Source organism: Odocoileus virginianus, chromosome 7 (assembly GCF_023699985.2).
Source record: "Odocoileus virginianus isolate 20LAN1187 ecotype Illinois chromosome 7, Ovbor_1.2, whole genome shotgun sequence".
Classification (NCBI taxonomy): domain Eukaryota; kingdom Metazoa; phylum Chordata; class Mammalia; order Artiodactyla; family Cervidae; genus Odocoileus; species Odocoileus virginianus.
The window spans coordinates 51528398-51548829 of NC_069680.1; the positions used below are offsets into that span (position 1 = coordinate 51528398).

Below are 20432 nucleotides of genomic sequence, written 5' to 3' on the forward strand. Positions count from 1 at the left end.
TATGATCCTCCCTCTAGTTCAATAGTGACAAGACCTGGCCCCACCCAATAGCTTGTAAGTGCCAGTGCTAGGATGCTTCATGCCAGATAACTAGGTAGGGACACAGATCCATCCATGAGCAGATAATGATCCCAGAGGGAGGAGAGAGAAAGGAGCTGAGAATATATTTAAAACATAATAGCTGAAAAGTTCCCTAACCTGGGAAAGGAGACAGTCACCCAAGTCCAGAAAGCACAGAGGGTCCCATGTAGGATGAACCCAAGGAGGAACTTCCACACCGAGAAGTATTTGTAATCAAAATGGCAAAAGTTGAGAGAATATTAAAAGTATCAAAGGAAAAGCAGCAAATAACATACAAAGGAACTCCTATAAGGCTATCAGCTTATTTTTCAGTAGACACTCTGCAGGCCAGACCGGAGTGGAACCATACATTTAAAGGATGAAGGGGCAAACCTTGAACCAAGAACACTCTGCCTGTAAGGTTATCATTCAAATTTGAAGAAGTGATAAACAGTTTTCTAGACAAACAAAAACTAAAGGAGTTCATTACCACTAAAACAGTATTGCAGGAAATCTTAAACACATTATTGACCAGAGACATATTAATACATCTTTTGTTACCTGATCATTGACTGGAGGTGTATATATATATATATATATATATATATGTTTTAAAGAATGAAACAATTAACATCACCATGTAAAGTTGTTAGACCTTGAAATTGATCAAGGGTTCATTATATAACTTATGATTGTCATTATCATCCACATTTTGTGCTGTTAGGTTTTTGTTCCAAACGTGTATATTATAAACATGTTTATTAACATAAAATTTTCAAAAATGATGCATCACAAACTTTTGAGTGAAGAATTTGAGTGAGTTTTATGCAGATGCTTTATCTAATTGTCTGACATATATACTAGTGTCTCAGAATATGATGGTTCTTCAGAATATAGTTCTGATTCAGACAATGTGAATATAAGGCCAACAAAAAGCCAAAAACCATAGTGATTGATTCTGATATGGAAAGTGAAAATGAAACCCACAGCGCTGGAGAACGCTCCTTTGCTTCTATAGATGAGTGGATTGAAGACAACATTTCATGAAAATTGGAAGGTTTTACAGGTATTTCAGGAACAGTGATATAATTACTGAATGTAATAACCTGCAAAGAGTTAGTGAAATAGCAATTTTTGGCAATGAATTTTTCAAGTTGGTCACTACTCAAACAAATTTGTATCACCAACAGAATGACAAATTATATAAAAAGTATGATACAGTTTTAAAATGGATTGAATGTAACTAGTATTGACATGAAGAAGTTTCTTGGATTAATAATTTTGATGGGACAAATAAAGTCACACTGGAAAGAATATCAGTCAATTGATCCCTCACTTGAAACACGTATCTTTCCAAAGGTTATAACAAGAAAAATCTTCAAACAAATAATGACATTTCTTCAATTTAATAATAACTTGGGGTCTCTACTTCCTGCAGACAGAATTTCAAAAGTTAAACCTCTTTTGAATTATTTTCTACCAAATTTTTGATTGATTCATTTACCCAAACAAGAGCAATCATTTGATGAGGCAATGATAATGTGTATAGGACAACTCAGATTCAAAACATATAATCCTGGAAAACTTAGAAAATATGGAAATGGTATATATATGCAACCTTGAGAGTTACAGAGGTGAAGGAAAGAAACTGCAGGAAACAATATTATCAGTACTACAACCTTATCTTGGTTCATGGAACCATATTTATCAAGACAATTATTGCAATAGTGTGTTCACATCTGAAATATAAAACCAGAGTTTCTGGGGCTATCAGAGAGAATTGTGGTCTACCAAACCAATTAAAGGAGGAATCTAAAAATCTACAGAGGGAAGAAATGACATTCTTACAGAAGGGAAAAATGGTTCTTTTTATATGGAAAGACAACTTCTCATGGTGATAACTACTCATGACACCTCCATAGCATCTACAGGAAAAGAAGATAGGAAGACTGGCTATCAGATAACTAAGCCCATTGTGTACTAGAGTATAATAAATATATGAAAGGAGTTGATGGATCCAATCCAATATCTGGCAAACTTCAATATCGCCCAGAAAATTTTAAAATGGGCTTATAACTGAGTAATTGCAGTTTTTTTCAATGTGTTTAAAATTTATTCTAGCCTTAAAGCACAGAATAAAATGACTTACAAGCAATTTTCATTAGCAGTAGTGATAAAATGGGTGAACTGAGCATTCTGGTGAATGTAGTGGTAGTCCTGCACCTGGTCTTTCTTGTGCTGTTTCTAGAAGAGCCCCCCACAAAGATCCACCTTGTTGACCATCATGTAAAATGAAAGAACATGTCCTAGAGGCAATAATACCCACACAAAAAGTTAAAGAAAAAAATTCTGCCAGAAAGTGTAGAGTCTGCTCCTCCAGGGGAAGGCACAGTGAAATGTGGTATATTTGTAACACATGTTCTGATTCCCTCCACACAGGTGCCTGCTGTATTGCCCATCACATTCTAAATATCAGGATGCTTTAGTAAAACATCTGCAAAACTTCAAATAAATACATTAAGTGCACAAAAAGTTGTTGATACTTACTCAATGTGGGTGTTTCAATATTCACTTACATAACAAATTGCTGGCCACCAGAGTTAGTTTCTGCAAAAATCCCCCAGTTATTAATGTGTTAAAGGAAACTCTTTAGGCTGAAAAGGGTTCTAATTAGTAGCAAGAAAACATAAGTAAAAATCTCACTGGTAAAGGTAAATAGTGTAGTAAAGATAATGGATCAATTACTTATAAAACCAGTATGAAGATTAGAGATGATGTAAAAATAACTACAATAGTTAAATAAGGGATACACAAAGTTAAAATCTTTAAAATACAACACTGGGAATTCCTTGGTGGTCCAGTGGTTAGGACTTCATAATTCCACTACAGAGAGCATGTGTTTAATCCCTGCTCAGAGAACTAAGATTCCTTGTTCCCTACAGCACAGCCAATAAATAAATACATGAAATCAAAACTACAACAGGAAGGGTAGTAAGCTAAGTTTAGAACACATTCAAACTTAACTTGCTATCAACTTACAATAGATTGTTACATATATACCCTGTTATATCTGAGTCTCATGATAACCACCAAACAAAAACACATAGTAGGTACCCAAAATATATGGGAAGGGAAACTAAGCCTAACACTTTATAAAGTCATCAGACCACAAGGAAAGAAATCAAGAAGAAGAAAGGAACAGAGAATTAGCCAGAAATAGCCAAAAAACAGTTAACAAAACTGCAATACATACATGCCTATCAACAATGACTTTAAAAGTAAATAAACTAAATACTCCAATCAAAAGACAGAGTGGCTGAATGGGTTAAAAGACAAGACCCACATATATGCTGCTTACAAGACACTCACTTCAGGTAAAAGGACACACAGACTGAATGTGAAAGAGTGGAAACAGTATTTCATGAAATGGAAACCAAGAGAAAACTGAAGTAGCTATACTTCTATCAGACAAAATGGGCATTAAATCAAAGACTATAATTAAAGACATAGATAGACATTACATAATGATAAAGGAGTTAATTCAACATGATGATGTAATATTTGTAAATATTTGTTCATCCAACCTAGAAGTACCTAAACCCATAAGCAAATATTAATAGACCTAAAGGGAATAACTGACATCAATAAATAGTAGTAGTGGACCTTAACACATTCTTATTCAACATTCCCTTGTGGATCAGTATTAAGACTCTACCTCCTATGCAAGAAATGCATAGGAGACGGGTTCGATCCCTGGGTTGGGACGATCCACTGGAGAAGGAAATGGCAACCCACTCCAGTATTCTTGCCTGGGAAAGCCCATGGACAGAGGATCTTGGCAGGCTACAGTTCATGAGGTCGCAAAGAGTCTGACACAACTTAGCAAGTAAACACCAGCAGCAGTACTGAAATTGCTAGCAATTAGGCAGGAAAAATAAAAGGCATCCAAATTGGAAAGGAAGAGGTAAAACTGTCACTATTTGTGGACAACATGATTTTATATATAGAAAACCCTAAAGACCACCAAAAAAAACTGCTAAAACTAGTAAGTGCATTTAAACAAATTTGGTAAAGTTTCAGGGTACAAATGCAACATACAAAAATAAGCTGTATTTTTCTAGACCAAGAACAAATTATCAGAAAAGGAAATTAAGAAAACAGTCTCCTTTACAAAATACCTTTGATTACATCAGAAGAATAAAATACCTGGGAATGAACTTAACCAAGGAGATGAAGGACATATACACTGAAAAGTACATTAATGAAAGGAATTTTAAAAGACATGAATAAATGGAAAGATATTCTTTGTTCACGCACTGGAAGAATTAATATTGGTAAAATGTATAAACTACCCAAAGCACTCTACAAATTCAATACAATCCCCATCAGAAGTCCGATGGCATTTTCCCCAGAAATAGAAAGTCAATTTTGAAATCTGTATAGAACCAAAAAAGATCCCAGGTAGCTAAAGCCATGTGAGAAAGAAGAGCAAAGCATTAGGTTTCACACTTCTCAATTTCTAATTATACTACAAACCAAAATAGTATGGCACTGGCATAAAGACAGACAATATAGATCAACAGAATAGAATAGAAAGCCCAGAAATAAATCTATACCATAATAGTCAACTGAGTTATGTCAAAGGAAGCAACAACATACATGGGTAAAAGACAGTTTTTCAACAAATAATGTTGGGAAAGCTGGACCACCATCTTACACTATACCAAAAAATTAACTCAAAATGAATGAAAGACCAGAAACCATAAAACTCCCAGAAGAAAACGTAAGCAGTATGCTCTTGACCAACCTTGGTCTTAACTATATATATACATATATATATATATATAGTTACGTTATATATATATATGTTATATATATATAGTTAAGTTTATTCACTGGATTCAGAGTCCAGAGTGCTAACCTATATATGTTATATATAAGTTGCTATACACACACATATGTTTATGTATATATATATATATATATATATATATATATATATAAATTTGGATCTTTATATAAAATTTGGGCTATGACTCCAGAAGCAATGGAAACATAAGCAAAAATAAATAGGCCACATCAAACCAAAAACCTTTCCATAGAGTGAAGGAAATCATCAACAAAGTAGAAATGAAATCTACTGAATGGAAGAAGTTATTTGCAAGTGATATGTATGATAAAGAGCTACTAACCAAAATAAAGAAATAACTCATACAACTCAGTAATAAACTAACCATCTGACTGAAAATGGGCAGAGGATCTGAATAAACATTTTTCCAAAGAAAACGTGCAGGTCGCCGATAGGCACATGGAAAGATGCTCAAGACCACTAATCATCAGGGAAATGCAAATCAAATCACAATAAGTTATCACCCCACATGCATCAGAATGGCTGCTATTAAAACAAGAGATAAACTCAGAAAAGGATGTGGAAAAGAAACGTTTGTGGACCGCGGATGGGAATTTAATTTGGTACAGCCACTATGGAAACTGGTATGGAGATTCCTCAAAAAATTCAAAATGGATTTGCCATATGGACCCAGCAATTTCAATTCTGGCTGTTCAAAGCAAATGAAAACACCAACTCAAAAAGGTATACACACCCCTAAGTTCACTGTAGCAATATTTACAACAGTCACAAAATGGAAACAACCCACGTGTCCATTGATGGATGAATGGATTGAGAAAAGTGGAAGGCTGTGTCTGTGTGTGTACACACAGTGGGATACTATTCGGCCATAAGAAAGAAATCCTGCCATTTGAGAGAAAATGGATGGATCTAGAAAGCATTTCATGAAATAATCAGAGAAAGAAACTATATGATTTCATTTATATGTGGACTTCTACAAGTAGAAGTCTAAAAACATTTATATGTTTCACTTCTAAAAAAGTGAAGCAAGCAAAACACATGGATAAAGAGAACAGATCAGTGGTTGCCAGAAGTGGCAGGGGGTGGTTGGGAGAAATGGGTCAAGGGGATCAAGAGTAACAAACTTCCAATTATACAATAATTGTCATAGGAATATAATGTATAACATGGTGACTATAGTTAATAATACTTTATTAAACTGAAACCTGCTAAGAAAGCAAATCTTAAGAGTTCTCATTACAAGAGAGAATTGTTTCTGAAACTTTCTATGATGACAGAGGGTAAGTAGACTTATTTTGGTGATCATTTCACAATGTATACAAATGTCAAATTACTATGTTGTACTCGGAAAACTAACATTCTTTCTCAACTATACTTCAGTAATAAAAGAAATTTAAAATGTACATAGTAAAAAATATGCAAGATATTATTTCCATCAGGAAACTATAATAGAAGTATTTAGCATATCCATATATATATATGGATATAAAGAGATATAAAGAGAACAGACTGGTTGTCATAAGTGAATGGGGTGGTTGGGAGAAGGGGATCAAGATGTTTACACATATGTTATTATGCATAATGATATATATGATACATATATTATTTATATAAAGAACACCTACAATTAAATAATAAAAAGACATACAACACAGTTGTTTGTTTTTTAATTTAGTAAAGGGACAATGATCTTCTATATGGTACTCCAGGAGGTTTTATTGAAGTTGGAACAAAAATTGACCCCACTTTGTGCCAGACTGATAGAACGGTGGGGCAGGTACTTGGAGCAGCAGAAGCTTTACCTGAGGTCTTCACAGAATTGGAAATAACCTGTTTAGATGGCTTCTACATAAAGGCACTGAAGAAGACAAGGAAGCACCAAAAGTGCAAAGGCTGTCTAAAAATGAAGTATGTACGGTGAACATAGGATTCCTGTTTACAGGGGGAAGAGGGGGAAGACTTGGTGCAGTCAGGCCTGATTTGGGCAGAATTTTTTTGACTAGTCCTATGAGTACAAAAGTAGGAGGGAAAAAATGCCTTATTTAAAGAGTTGAGAAACACTGGCATTTAATTGGTTGGGGTTAAAAAGAAAAGGAGTGACAATCAAGCCAGTAGTAGATGATGACTGAAGAATTAAATAACAGACTTGGATGAGGCCAGAATTTCTCTTAACAACCTCAGGGTGTATTTTCAAAGCAATAGTGGGGAATTAATTTCACAGCTCATTACCTTAGTAGTAGCTATAAGGTTAGTCTCATTTTTTGGTGATGAAAATTTAACCTCTAGTACTAAAAGGGTCTATAATAAATGTAAAAATTGGTGTAATGTTAGATTGAATCTACATTTTACCAGAAATTAATCATTCCCAAATAATGTCTAATTTATACATCAGTGCAGGTTTGAAAAGCGATTGCTACAGTCAGCCTTTGCTATAGCATGCATACCACTGAATCTGGTTGAAATAAAGTTTTTCTTTTTAAAATAAAAAGTAGTGAAGGGATATCCACATGCAAAAAAAAAAAGTGAAATTAAACCCTATCTTACACCACTTACAAAATTAAGTAGAAATTGATTAAGTACTTAAATGTAAGGCCTAAAACTATAAAACTCTAAAGAAAACCTAAAGGAAAACTCCTTGACATTCGTCTTGGCAATGAAATTCTGGCTATGATACCAAAAGCACAAGTAATAAAAGCAAAAATCAAGTGGGATTCCATCAAAGTAAAAAAGTTGCTCTACAAGAAAACAATCGACAAAATGAAAAGGCAACCTGCAGGATGGGAGGAAATATTTACAAGTCATAAGTCTGATAAGAGGTTAATATCCAAAAAATATAAAAAGGGTATACACATCAATAGCAAAAATCCAAAATAATCTCATTAAAAATCAGGCAAACAAACTGAATAGATGTTTTCCAAAGAGAACAATAGGCCAACAAGTACAAGAAAAGGTAATAAACATCACTAATTATCAGGGAGATGTAATCAAACCTACATTAAGATACCACATCGCTTAGAATGGCTACTCTCAGAAAGCCAAGAGATAAGTGCTAGGAAAATGTGGAGTTAAAGGAACTCTTTTGCACTGTTGGTGGCGATGTGAATTGGTACAGCCGCTATGGAAAACAGTATGGAGTTTCCTCAAAAAAATTGCAAATAGAATTACCATATGATCTTAGTTCCTGGTACTAATGCATATCCAAGGGACGAGATATCACTACCTCAAAGAGATCTTTGCACTCCCATGTTTACTCACTGCAGCATTATTCACTGTAGCCAAGAAGTGGAATAACATAAGTGTCTATCAAGGGATGAATGGCTGACTGAAGAAAATGTTTTATATATATGTATATACATATATATATGCATATATAAAATATATTATTATATACATGCATATAAATATATTATATATATTATATATTTATAAAATCACATATACAATTTATAATCTATAATTTCATAAATTATATTTATAAAATAAATATATAAATATGTAATATATGATATAATCCTATTTTATATACATAACATTTTCTTCAGCCATTCCTTCCTTGATATATATACACATACATATATACATATATAATGTATCTATATATAATAGAATACATGTATATCATATTTTTTTTACCTATAATTACCTGAATATAAGTAAAAGTGAAGTCACTTAGTCGTGTCCAACTCTTTGCGACCCCGTGGGGCTGTAGCCCACCAGGCTCCTCCATCCATGGGATTCTCCAGGCAAGAATACTGGAGTGGGTTGCCATTTCCTTCTCCGGGGATCTTCGCAACCCAGGGATGCAACCCAGCTCTCCCGCATTGCGGGCAGACGCTTTAACCTCTGAGCCAGCAGGGAAGCCCTGAATATATAATGTATGTCCTAAGTCACTTCTATCGTGTCCAACTCTGCGACCCCATGGACTGCAGGCTGCCAGGCTCCTCTGTCCATCGGATTCTCCAGGCAAGAATACTGGAGCGGGTTACCGTACCCTTTTCCAGGGGATCTTCTGACCCAGGGATCAAATTCGTGTCTCAACTTACGTCTCCTATGGGCAGGCAGGTTCTTTACCACTAGCACCACCTGCTAAGCGCCCCCCCCACCCCACCCCGCTATATATAATACATATGAATATTTATACAGCCACAAAATAATAACAAAATCCTGTCATTTACAACAATATGGATGGACCTTGAGTACATTATGCTAAATGAAATGTCAGACAGAGAAAGGCAAATACTATACCATCTCACTTAAATGTGGAATCAAAAGAACTGAGCTCATAGAAATAGAGTAGATGTTTTGTTTCTAGGGGCTGGTGGGTGGGGGAAATGGAAGATGTTGGTCAAAGGGTACAAATTTTGAGTTAAAATATGAATTTATTGTCTTTTATACAATATGGTGTGTATATTACAGTATATATTATATAATATACAGTACAGTCACTGCAGTTAACAATACTGTTCTGTACACTTTCAGGTTGCTCAGGAAGTAATTTTAAATGTTCTCACCACCATAACAACAAATATTGGTAATTACGTGATGTGAGGGTGATAGATGTGTTAACTTCATTGCGGTAATCATTTTGCCGTATATGTGTATCAAATCACCATGTTGTACTCTTTTAATTTACATGAAGTTATATGTCAATTTATATCTCAAAATAGCTAGAAAAAATTTAATTTGGTAAAGGACTGAAATACTTCAAAAAGGAAGATAAATGAATGATTAATAAGGATATGATGAAGTATTCCATATCGTTAGTCATTAGGAAACTTCAGACTGAAACTTGGTGAGATAGATAGCACTTCCTATCCTCTAAAATGGCTGAAAATTTTTAAATAACTGGCATAGCAAAAGTTAATAAAAATGTGGAGAAGAATGAATTTTCATACATAACTGCTGAGAACACAAAATAGTAAACATCTTTGGAGAAAGTTTAGGTAGTTTCTTAGAGAGTTAAATATAACCTTACCCTATGGTCCAGCAATTCCACTCCTAGCTAAGCATCAAAGAGAAATGAAAATACACGTTCCCTTAGCTCCATAAAATGCATCATCAAAAACTACACTAATGAAAACTGTGTTTAGTGTAACTGAGATTTAAACATGTTTTAAAACACTGCCTTTTTTCAAAATAATCTTTAACTTCAAATAAGTATAAAAAATTAATTTCTACTGGGAGATTATTTCTGACTGAGTCAAAGCAGAGTTATTTTTTTAATTAATTTTCTTATTTTAGTTAGAGGCTAATTACTTTACAATATTGTAGTGGTTTTTGCCAAACGTCGACATGAATCAGCCACAGGTGCACAAAGACTGATTTTTCCCAGTTTTTCACAGCATTCATTCCACTCAACCAACATAATTTAATGTCTCCTATGTATAGCCCATTGTATCAGAGTTCAAAAACAATTACCAACCTTCACTGTACCCATACTTTAATTGGGCAGATGAACACACATATCTCATCTAAGGTAGACAATGATAAATGATACAATGGTACTAGGACAGATTTGCTATAACTGTGGAAACAGATTTATTTGTCTGAGAATATAGGGAAATTTTTCTTTGACAATTTGGAATTGGAAAACTTTAACAGGCAGATATGGTGACAAAAATAAAAGGCAATTACTCAAAACTTATTCCAAAGTTTTCTGAATTTCTTAAAGCTTAAATACTGAATGAATTCATAAAATGGATATTAAATAAAAAAATATTTATTATCTGACAACTAACATACTAGGTACTTAATAAATACTTACATTCCATACACTTCTTTCCATTTCCATTCTATGGTCTCCTACCTGGACTGGATGACTTTCTAAGTGGCTTCCCCTTCTTTTCATTTCCTCTGCATTCTCTTCATAGCAGAGTGATCCTTTAAAAATCTAATGGGAACCTGTCATAAGGGCTTTGAATAAGATACTTGCTCTTGGAATGATCTTTCCCTGCTTTTATATGACTGTATCCTTCTAACACTTCAAATTTTACCTAACGCTCACATCCCCAATGTACCTTCTCCTGACAACATGAATTTGGACTTTCTAACACAAAATACATCTTTACTTTAGTGCCATTTCCATTGTTAACTTGTACTTAAGTATTGGTCTGTTTCAGTATATTAGTCCGTCTAGTCAAAGCTATGGTTTTTCCAGTAGTCATGTATGGATGTGAGAGTTGGACTATAAAGAAAGCTGAGCAGCAAAGAATTGATGCTTTTCAACTGTGGTGTTGGAGAAGACTCTTGAGAGTCCCTTGGATTTCAAGGAGATCAAACCAGTCCATCCTAAAAGAAATCAGTCCTGAATATTCATGTGGAAGGACTGATGCTGAAGCTCCAATACTTTGGCCACCTGACGTGAAGAACTGACTCACAGGAAAAGACCCTAATGCTGGGCAAGGTTGAAGGCAGGAGGAGAAGGGGATGACAGAAGATGAGATGGTTGGATGGCATCACCGTCTCAATGGACATGAGCTTGAGCAAGCTCTGGGAGTTGGTGATGGACAGGGAAGCCTGGTGTGCTGCAGTCCATGGGGTCACAAAGAATCGGACATGACTGAGCAATTGAACTGAACAAGACTGTCAGCCACTCAAGGGCAGGGATTTTGCTTTTTCAGCTACCCAAGGTACATCTAGCATCTTGTTGGCAAACTGGACATAGTGGACATTGAATAAATATTTGCACAATGTTGTATTGTGGGCAAAATCAGACATGATCCCTGACTTCATGGCACTAGCAGCCTAGTGAGACAGGCAGATACTCATCAAATAATCACAGAGATAAATGGATAAGATAAGTGCTTAAAATAGAGCATGTGATTTTAATAAGACCATAAAATAGGGATGAGACTTACCTTGAGGTCTCAGGAAAGACTTCCCCAAGGAAGCTGAGCTGGGATCTGAAAGGTGAAGAAGAGTTATCAGGAGAGGAGAGGTGAGAAGATTGTTTAGTAAGTGACAATAGTTGGTGAAAAAGCTTTGTTGTGAGATCAGACGTGATGCATTGGAGCAACAGTTCTCAGCTACTGGATGTGTGGCAAAGTCTGGAGGTATTCTGGGTTGTCGTAACAGAATGTAATAATAGCATCTAGTGGGTAGAGGCCAGAGACATTGGTAAACATCTTAAAAAGAATAACTCTCCACCATAAAGGACTGTCCAGCCAAAATGTCAATAGTGCCAAAGCTGAGAAACCCTGAGTTAGAGTACTCCTTCTCAAACATGTTTTACTCCAGGAAGAATGACATTTCACAACATAATCCAGTAAGGAAACACATAAAGTGAAACACATTACATAAAATAATATTTACCCTTTTGTGATGTTCTGTATTTCCTATCCAGTTTTGTTCTGTTTCATTTTTTAAAATGCTTATCTCAATTCACTAAACTTGTTTCATGAGACACTTGAAGTCTCAATCTGAAGTTAGAAAAATCTTATGTTTAAGGGCCTGAAAGAAGGCAACTGGCTGGACGTCAGAAATCAAGAAGACTGGAACATAGGAGAAATGGTGAGACAGGCAGGGCTAAGATTCTTCAGGGTCTCATGGGCCACATTAAAGAGTTTTGTTCTAGTCCTAAGAATAATAGGAAGACACTGAAAGCTTACAAGCAGAGGTATGACATAACTAGATTTTTACTACAGTAATACTGCAGTACCGTCCAACAGAAGAATAAAGCATGCCACATATCTAATATTACTTTTTCTAGTATCCTCATCTTTTTAAAAAGGTAAAAATAAATGGGTAAAATTAATTTTAATACTATGAGTTATTTAACCCAGTAGATCATTTCAACCTGCTATCATAATGTATATCACTTGATACTTGTATCACAGAGTTTGAAAGCCCCTTAGTTACTGGGTATTATGAGCCAGTAGCATTAGTCTTTCCTCATCAGCTTTCCCAAGCTTCCTTGGCAGGCAGTTTTTCCCTCTGTTTATGTACATATATTTGTGTGTTCTAGATTTGAAAACCTATCCATGTTCCACCCAAATACAAAAAAGTGTTACATTTCTTATCTTTGAGATGCATTAAAATCAGATGAACTTACATCATGCAGACTACATGATCACTCTGGGCTCTGCCTCTGGAGCTGTAGTTTACCCATAGGTCATTCTACCTCAACAAGAACAAGCTTCAATTATCTTGAATGATCTTGTGATCTTTCCTATTGTACATTTTACAGTAGAAGTTCTTACCAAAAATTTTTCAAATACAGTAGGAAACAAAACATCTTTTAAAATTGTTTTATTGCAGAAATTATGTTTTTTATTAAAGTATAGAACACAGATACATTATAGTTATGTATATATATGTATTATATATACGTATATATATGAGAGAGAGAAATAAAATGAGATGACACAATATAAATTGCTCTGAACCCTTTTTCCACATAAGAAGAGCCATCACCATCTTTCTATGTTAATAAGGCATTCATTGGCATCTGTATGTATCATCGAAGGGTTGAATAAATTCATCATCCCTGGGATTTCAGATTGCTTACAGTTTTTTTCTATTATAAACAATGCTGCAATAAATGTTTATGTTAGTGTTTCCACACTTATTTGGTTATTTTTATAAAGAAAAGAATTTCCATGTTAAAGGTTATGCAAATGCTAAGGCTCTTAATACAGTCAAACTGCTTTGAGAGAGGTTGTGCCAAGTTCAACTCCTCCCAGCAGTTTGCAGCAGCAAACACCACACATCTGTCCAATGAAACTCAGATAAGGAAGTGTCATCTCATCTTTATATTAATTTTTATTTATTTTGTTACTAGCAAGTGTGGATGAACTTTTCTCCCATGTGAATGTTGGTAATTTGTATATCCATTGCTTTATTTGTGCATCATTTATTCATGTCCATTTTCTCTCAGAAAGATTTTATCATCCATTTATAAATGCTTAGTTTACTAAGAATATTAAATCTTAACAACATGTATTTTATATCTGCCAGTTGGCCATAAACTTGGATAAAGGAGGCCTTTTGCAATACTGTGATATAACTTTCTATGTCTTCAATTCTATCAGTGTTTTTATGTAGGTTCTGAATTGATATCACATGAGGAAGTCATTCCTTATCATAATTTATAAAAATTCATCAGTATTTTCTATTATATTGCTTTTATGGCTTCATTTTTTTTAAAATATCTAATCCATTTAGACTGAAGTGTGGTATACAATGTTCTAATGGTTAGCCAATTAGAACAAAGGTATAATTATTTGTTCAAGATCTGATTTTCCAACTTTATTATAGAAAAATGTTCTATTCAGTGAAGTAAAAGATGACTGAAAAAAAGGGGAAGATACTTAACAGAGAGCTAAGAATAGTAGAAATAGAGAAATAGCTCTAAATATGATACCTAATATAGCTAGTTTTTCTAAAACTTTGTTAGGCAATGTGTATGCAATTGCCAAAGTCTAGATTAAATATGAAATTAAACCATAAAACAAATTTCCAAAGTTATTTCTTATCTCTCAGTTATAATTTCCCTCAGCTTTCTTGAAACAACTTTTATGAAACAGAGGAAATTGATTGGAAAGAAAATTTGCCAGTGTTAAGCTCGAGCAGATAATTGAGTTTCTAACTTTAATGGTATCTTATTAACTTCCTTGAAATATTAATCAAGAAAAGTCGAGCATCTAAATTCTTCTCTTGATAAAAGAGTTCTCATTGTTGCTTTTAGAAACTATACAAATTTGAATTAATGGAAACATTTTTTAACTTTTTATTATGGAAATTAAAAACATAAACAGAAGTAGAAAAAATAATATGATAAACTATTCCCAACATCCAGCTTCACCGATTTTTTAAACTTAGGGCTCTTGTCTTTACTTTAAAGATGAAACCATCATCATCTTAAAATAATGTAAAACGTATTCTCAAAACCTTCAAATATTCATTATTGTTCACAGGTCCACAGTTATTTTCTTTTCCCTTTTAAAAGAAAAGTTTTTTTTTCATTGAAAGAAAAATGATTTTCTTTTCCCTTTTTCCCTACTTGATTTGCAGTCCAAATAGGTGCATGCATTGTGGTTCTTTCATACATGTCTTGTCTCTTCATGGATTCTCCTTCAATATCCTGGGTTTTTATCTTTGCATTTTTGTTATTGTTAAAGAAACGGGCTCTTTTGTCATACAGAATTCCTCCACAATTTGAATTTTGTTGACTCTGTCTCTTTGATGAGATATAGAAGAGTAAGATTAAGCTTTAAATTTTTCTGTATGGCATGATTACTTTATACAGGGTTTTGTGTATTTCTATCAGGAGACAGATAATATCCATTATGCCATTTGTTAATGTTACTAGCCATTTAATATCATTACCAGTTCAATATTGATGATGCTCTATCATTCCTTCTTTATTAGCTGGTACACATAAATAAAGAGAAGCTTGACTTCAACTACTTGAATTACTATAAGGTACAGCTCATATTGGAAAGTCAGGTTAAAAATTTTTGTTTCCCTTGGCTTACTGGTTTTGAAAATTATGAGCTATTCTCTAGCATCCATAAATCACAAATTTATCCTGATCTTTAATTATCTGATATTTCAAACATTTCCACTCCAATTGGTTGTCCAATCTTTGTCCAATGAGAGCTATTCAAATTAACAATTGAGTCCTTTTGAATAGAATCTGTTTGGTAGGTTCCTTCCTGTCTGGTATAATATGTGCCAATATTGCTTGCATTTTACTAAACCAGACCCAGAATTCAGTCATTACATAAAACTGATTTCTTTAGGTGGAAAATGATATTTCAGAATTCCAGTCTGGGTGCTGATGGGACTTAACTGGTTTGCCCATCATTTGGCTTTTTCAGAGGACCAATCTAGATAATCTAAGAAATAACTATTTTATTAGTCCCAGCTCAGCTCCATTTGATAACATCTACCAGATATTAAAATACATATCGATGGAAGCAGAAGATATTAAAAAGAGGTGGCAAGAATACACAGAAGAACTATACAAAAAGATCTTCACGACCCAGATAATCATGATGGTGTGATCACTCACCTAGAGCCAGACATCCTGGAATGTGAAGTCAAGTGGGTCTTAGGAAGCATCACTACAAACAAAGCTAGTGGAGGTGATGGAATTCCAGTTGAGCTATTATAATTCTAAAGGATGATGCTGTGAAAGTGCTGCACTCAATATGCCAGCAAATTTGGAAAACTCAGCAGTGGCCACAGGACTGGAAAAGGTCAGTTTTCATTCCAATCCCAAAGAAAAGCAATCTCAAAAAATGCTCAAACTACCACACAATTGCACTCATCTCACACGCTAGTAATGCTCAAAATTCTCCAAGCCAGGCTTCAGCAATATGTGACCCGTGAATTTCCAGATGTTCAAGCTGATTTTAGAAAAGGCAGAGGAACCAGAGAGCAAGTTGCCAACATCTGCTGGATCATTAAAAAAACAAGAGAGTTCCAGAAAAACATCTATTTCTGCTTTATTGACTATGCCAAAGCCTTTGACTGCGTGAATCACAATAAACTGGAAAATTCTGAAAGAGATGGGCATACCACACCACCTGACCTGGCTCCTGAGAAACCTGTATGCAGGTCAGGAAGCAACAGTTAGAACTGGACATGGAACAACAGACTAATTCCAAATAGGAAAAGCAGTACGTCAAGGCTGTATATTATCACCCTGCTTATTTAACTTATATGCAGAATACATCATGAGAAACGCTGGGCTGGATGAAGCACAAGCTGGAATCAAGATTGCGGGAGAAATATCAATAACTTCAGATATGCAGATGACACCACCCTATGGCAGAAAGCAAAGAACTAAAGGGCCTCTTGATGAAAGTGAAAGAGGAGAGTGAAAAGTTGGTTTTAAACTAAACATTCAGAAAACTAGGGTCATGACATCTGGGCCCATCACTTCATGGCAAATAAATGGGGAAACAGTGGAAATTGTGGCTGACTTTATTTTGGGGGGTTCCCAAATCACTGCAGTTGGTGACTGCAGCCAAGAAATTAAAAGACACTTGCTCCTTGGGAAAAAAAGCTATGACCAACCTAGACAGCATATTAAAAAGCAGAGACATTACTTTGCTGACAAATGTCCATCTAATCAAAGCTATGGTTTTTCCAGTAGTCATGTATGGATATGAGAGTTGGACCATAAACAAAGCTGAGCACCAAAAAATTGATGCTTTTGAACGGTGGTGTTGGAGAAGTCCCCTGGACTGCAAGGAGATCCAACCAGTCCATCTTAAAGGAGATTAGTCCTGGGGGTTCATTGGAAGGACTGATGTTGAAGCCAAAACTCCAATACTTTGGCCACCTGATGTGAAGAGCTGACTCATTTGAAATGACCCTGATGCTGGGAAAGATTGAGGGCAGGAGGAGAAGGGGACAACAGAGGATGAGATGGTTGGATGGCATCACTGATTCAACGGACATGAGTTTGGGTACATTCTGGGAGTTGGTGATGGACAGGGAGGCCTGGCGTGCTGTGGTCCATGGAGTTGCAAAGAGTCAGACAGGACTGAGTGACTTAACTGAACTGAACTGAATTTATAGTAATCAAAATATTATATCAGACATAACAAAGTCTGATAATAGATCCATGTATTTTTAAGAATTTAACATAGTTTTCAACTTTCATGCAGCACATTCTTCTGTACTTTGTACACTGACATCTAAGGTGTCTGCATCAGCCAAATTTGGGTTTATATACATTTGCTAAAGTGAAGCACGTGAAAGTGTAATACACTCAGTCATGTCCAACTGTTTGTGACCCCATGGACTGTAGCCTGCAAGGCTCCTCTGTCCATGGAATTCTCCAGGCAAGAATACTGTAGTGGGTAGCATTTTCTTCTCCAGGGGATATTTCTGATGCAGGGATCAAACACAGGTATCCTACATTTCAGGCATATTCTTTACTATCTGAGCCACCAGGAAGACACATATATACATATATATGCTAATCATCAGCTACTTTGTTGTAGAGTACTTTGTCTTAGCTTATAGTATAATAGGGAGGAGCAAATCTGCCTCCATACTCAATCTGTTTCTATTACCTTAACATTTGAATTCTGTTGCCTTTGCTATAAGAATATTGCCTTTACTATAAAGGACAGCCCATCCTCAAGGCTCTGACTTTTAAAGGTATAACACTTTTATATTCATATACAGACAAGAAGTTGCAAAACAGAGAATAGCATTCTAGTTGGAGGTTTGTAGGAACAGTGTGACCTTACCTACATGGACAGCTACAAGAAAAAAGGATTGCATCACCAAGAAGTTTGCAGCAATGAACCATACTCTCTCCTCTTTTAATATAAAAGAAGCTTGAATTCTAACCCAGATAAGATTATTCTTTAGGACACCAGTCCACTGTCTTCTTGGACTGCTGACATTCTGAATAAAGTACTAATCCTTGCCCCAGTGACTCATCTCTTGATTTATTGGCCTGTCACACAACCAGCAGTATGAGCTCAGACTCAGTAACAATAGTATAGTTTTGTGAACATTTTCATTATGTTTGCTTGTGAAATTTTAGTGTTTGGAATTTTTTAAAACTTTCCCTTAGGCTATTATAATGGGGTAAACATAGAAACATGGAAGTGCTGATATTAGTGATAATATATTTAAGATATAATTGCAAATGATCTGATAAACCCGAAGTATTGCACCCTTATTTTCTATGCCATGTTTATTGGGCATAAGCTCATCAAATTGTCTATTTGGTTGTCATATTAATAAGTTAGAGATAACATAAAAGTCCTCATAAGTAAAAGAGGAAACCGGAAGAGTCAGTGTTAGAGTGATACAGAATGAAAAGATTCAACTGGCCATTGCTGGCTTTGAAGATGGAAGCAGCCATGAGCCAAAGAATGTTAGTAGCCTCTAAAAGCAGAAAAAGAAGAGGGAATGATTCTCCTCTTGGGCTTCTTTAGAAAAAAAACCCAAAAAACTCCCACAGTGTACAAGTGCTTTATGGCTCATGTAACAAATTTATTGGCCAAAAAGAAATTTATTATATGACAGTTCTAGAGGTCAGAAAGCTGATGCAGTCTCACTAGATTATAATCAAGGTGTGGGCAGGTCTCTGTTCTCTTTGGAGGCCCAAGATGTGCAAATAATGTTCAAGCTATCTCACGAATGCACTCATTTCACATGGTAGCAAGGTAATGCTCAAAATCCTTCATGCTAGGCCTCAAAGGTATGTGAGCCAAGAAATTCCAGATTTACAAACTGTATTTAGAAAAGGCAGATGAACCATAGAAAAAGTTGCCAACATACTCTGGACCACAGAAAACACAAGGGAATTTAAAAAGAAAAATCTACTTCTAATTCATTGACTATGCTAAAGCCTTTGACTGTGGGTCGCAACAAACTGGAAAATTCTTAAAGAGATGGGAATACCAGACCACCTTACCTGCCTGAGAAACCTGTATGCAGGTCAAGAAGCAAAAGTTAGAGTTGGACACAGAACAATGGTCTGGTTCAAAACTGGGAAAGGAGTACACATCAAGGCTGTATATTGTCACCCTGCTTATTTAACTTAAATGCAGAATACAGCATGTGAAGTGCCAGACTGGATGAAGCACAAGATGGAATCAAGACTGCCAGGAGAAATATCAGTAACCTCAGATATGCAGATGACACCACCCTTATGGCAGAAAGCGAAGAGGAACTAAAGAGCCTCTTGATGAAAGTGAAAGTATATTGTAATGGTCTTTATCTTTCTGGCTTACTTCGCTCTGTATAATGGGCTCCAGTTTCATCCATCTCATTAGAACTGATTCAAATGAATTCTTTTTAATGGCTGAGTAGTATTCCATGGTGTATATGTACCACAGCTTCCTCATCCATTCGTCTGCTGATGGGCATCTGGGTTGCTTCCATGTCCTGGCTATTATAAACAGTGCTGCGATGAACATTGGGGTGCACGTGTCTCTTTCAGATCTGGTTTCCTTGGTGTGACCATTACAATATACTAACACATATATATGGACTTTAGAAAGATGGTAACGATAACCCTATATGCAAAACAGAAAAAGAGACTCAGATGTATGGAACAGACTTGTGGACTCTGGGAGAAGGAGAGGGTGGGATGTTTCAGGAGAACAGCATTGAAACATGTATATTATCTAGGGTGAAACGGATAACCAGCTCAGGTTGGGTACATGAGACAAGTGCCCGGGCCTGGTGCACTGGGAAGACCCAGAGGGATCGGGTGGAGAGGGAGGTGGGAGGGGGGACTGGGATGGGGAATACATGTAAATCCAGGGCTAATTCATATCAATGTATAACAAAAACTACTGTAATGATGTAAAGTAATTAGCCTCCAACTAATAAAAATTTTAAAAAAATTAAAAAAAAAAAAAAAAGAAAGTGAAAGAGGAGAGTGAAAAAGTTGGCTTAAAGCTCAACATTCAGAAAACTAAGAACATAGCATCCAGTTCCATCACTTCATGGCAAATAGATGAGGGAAAAGTGGAAACAGTGACAGACTTTATTTTCCTGGGCTCAAAAATCACTGAGG

At 35.4% G+C, this 20432-nt stretch overlaps 1 long non-coding RNA gene across 1 annotated transcript in view; it reads right to left on the minus strand.

Annotated features, from left to right (window-relative positions):
• Positions 1-20432, minus strand: part of LOC139036049 (uncharacterized) — a 193080-nt gene that overhangs the window by 19932 nt on the left and 152716 nt on the right. Inside the window, exon 2 of the long non-coding RNA XR_011488762.1 lies at positions 11788-11832. This is a non-coding gene — a long non-coding RNA (uncharacterized lncRNA). The remainder of the gene's footprint in view (positions 1-11787; positions 11833-20432) is intronic.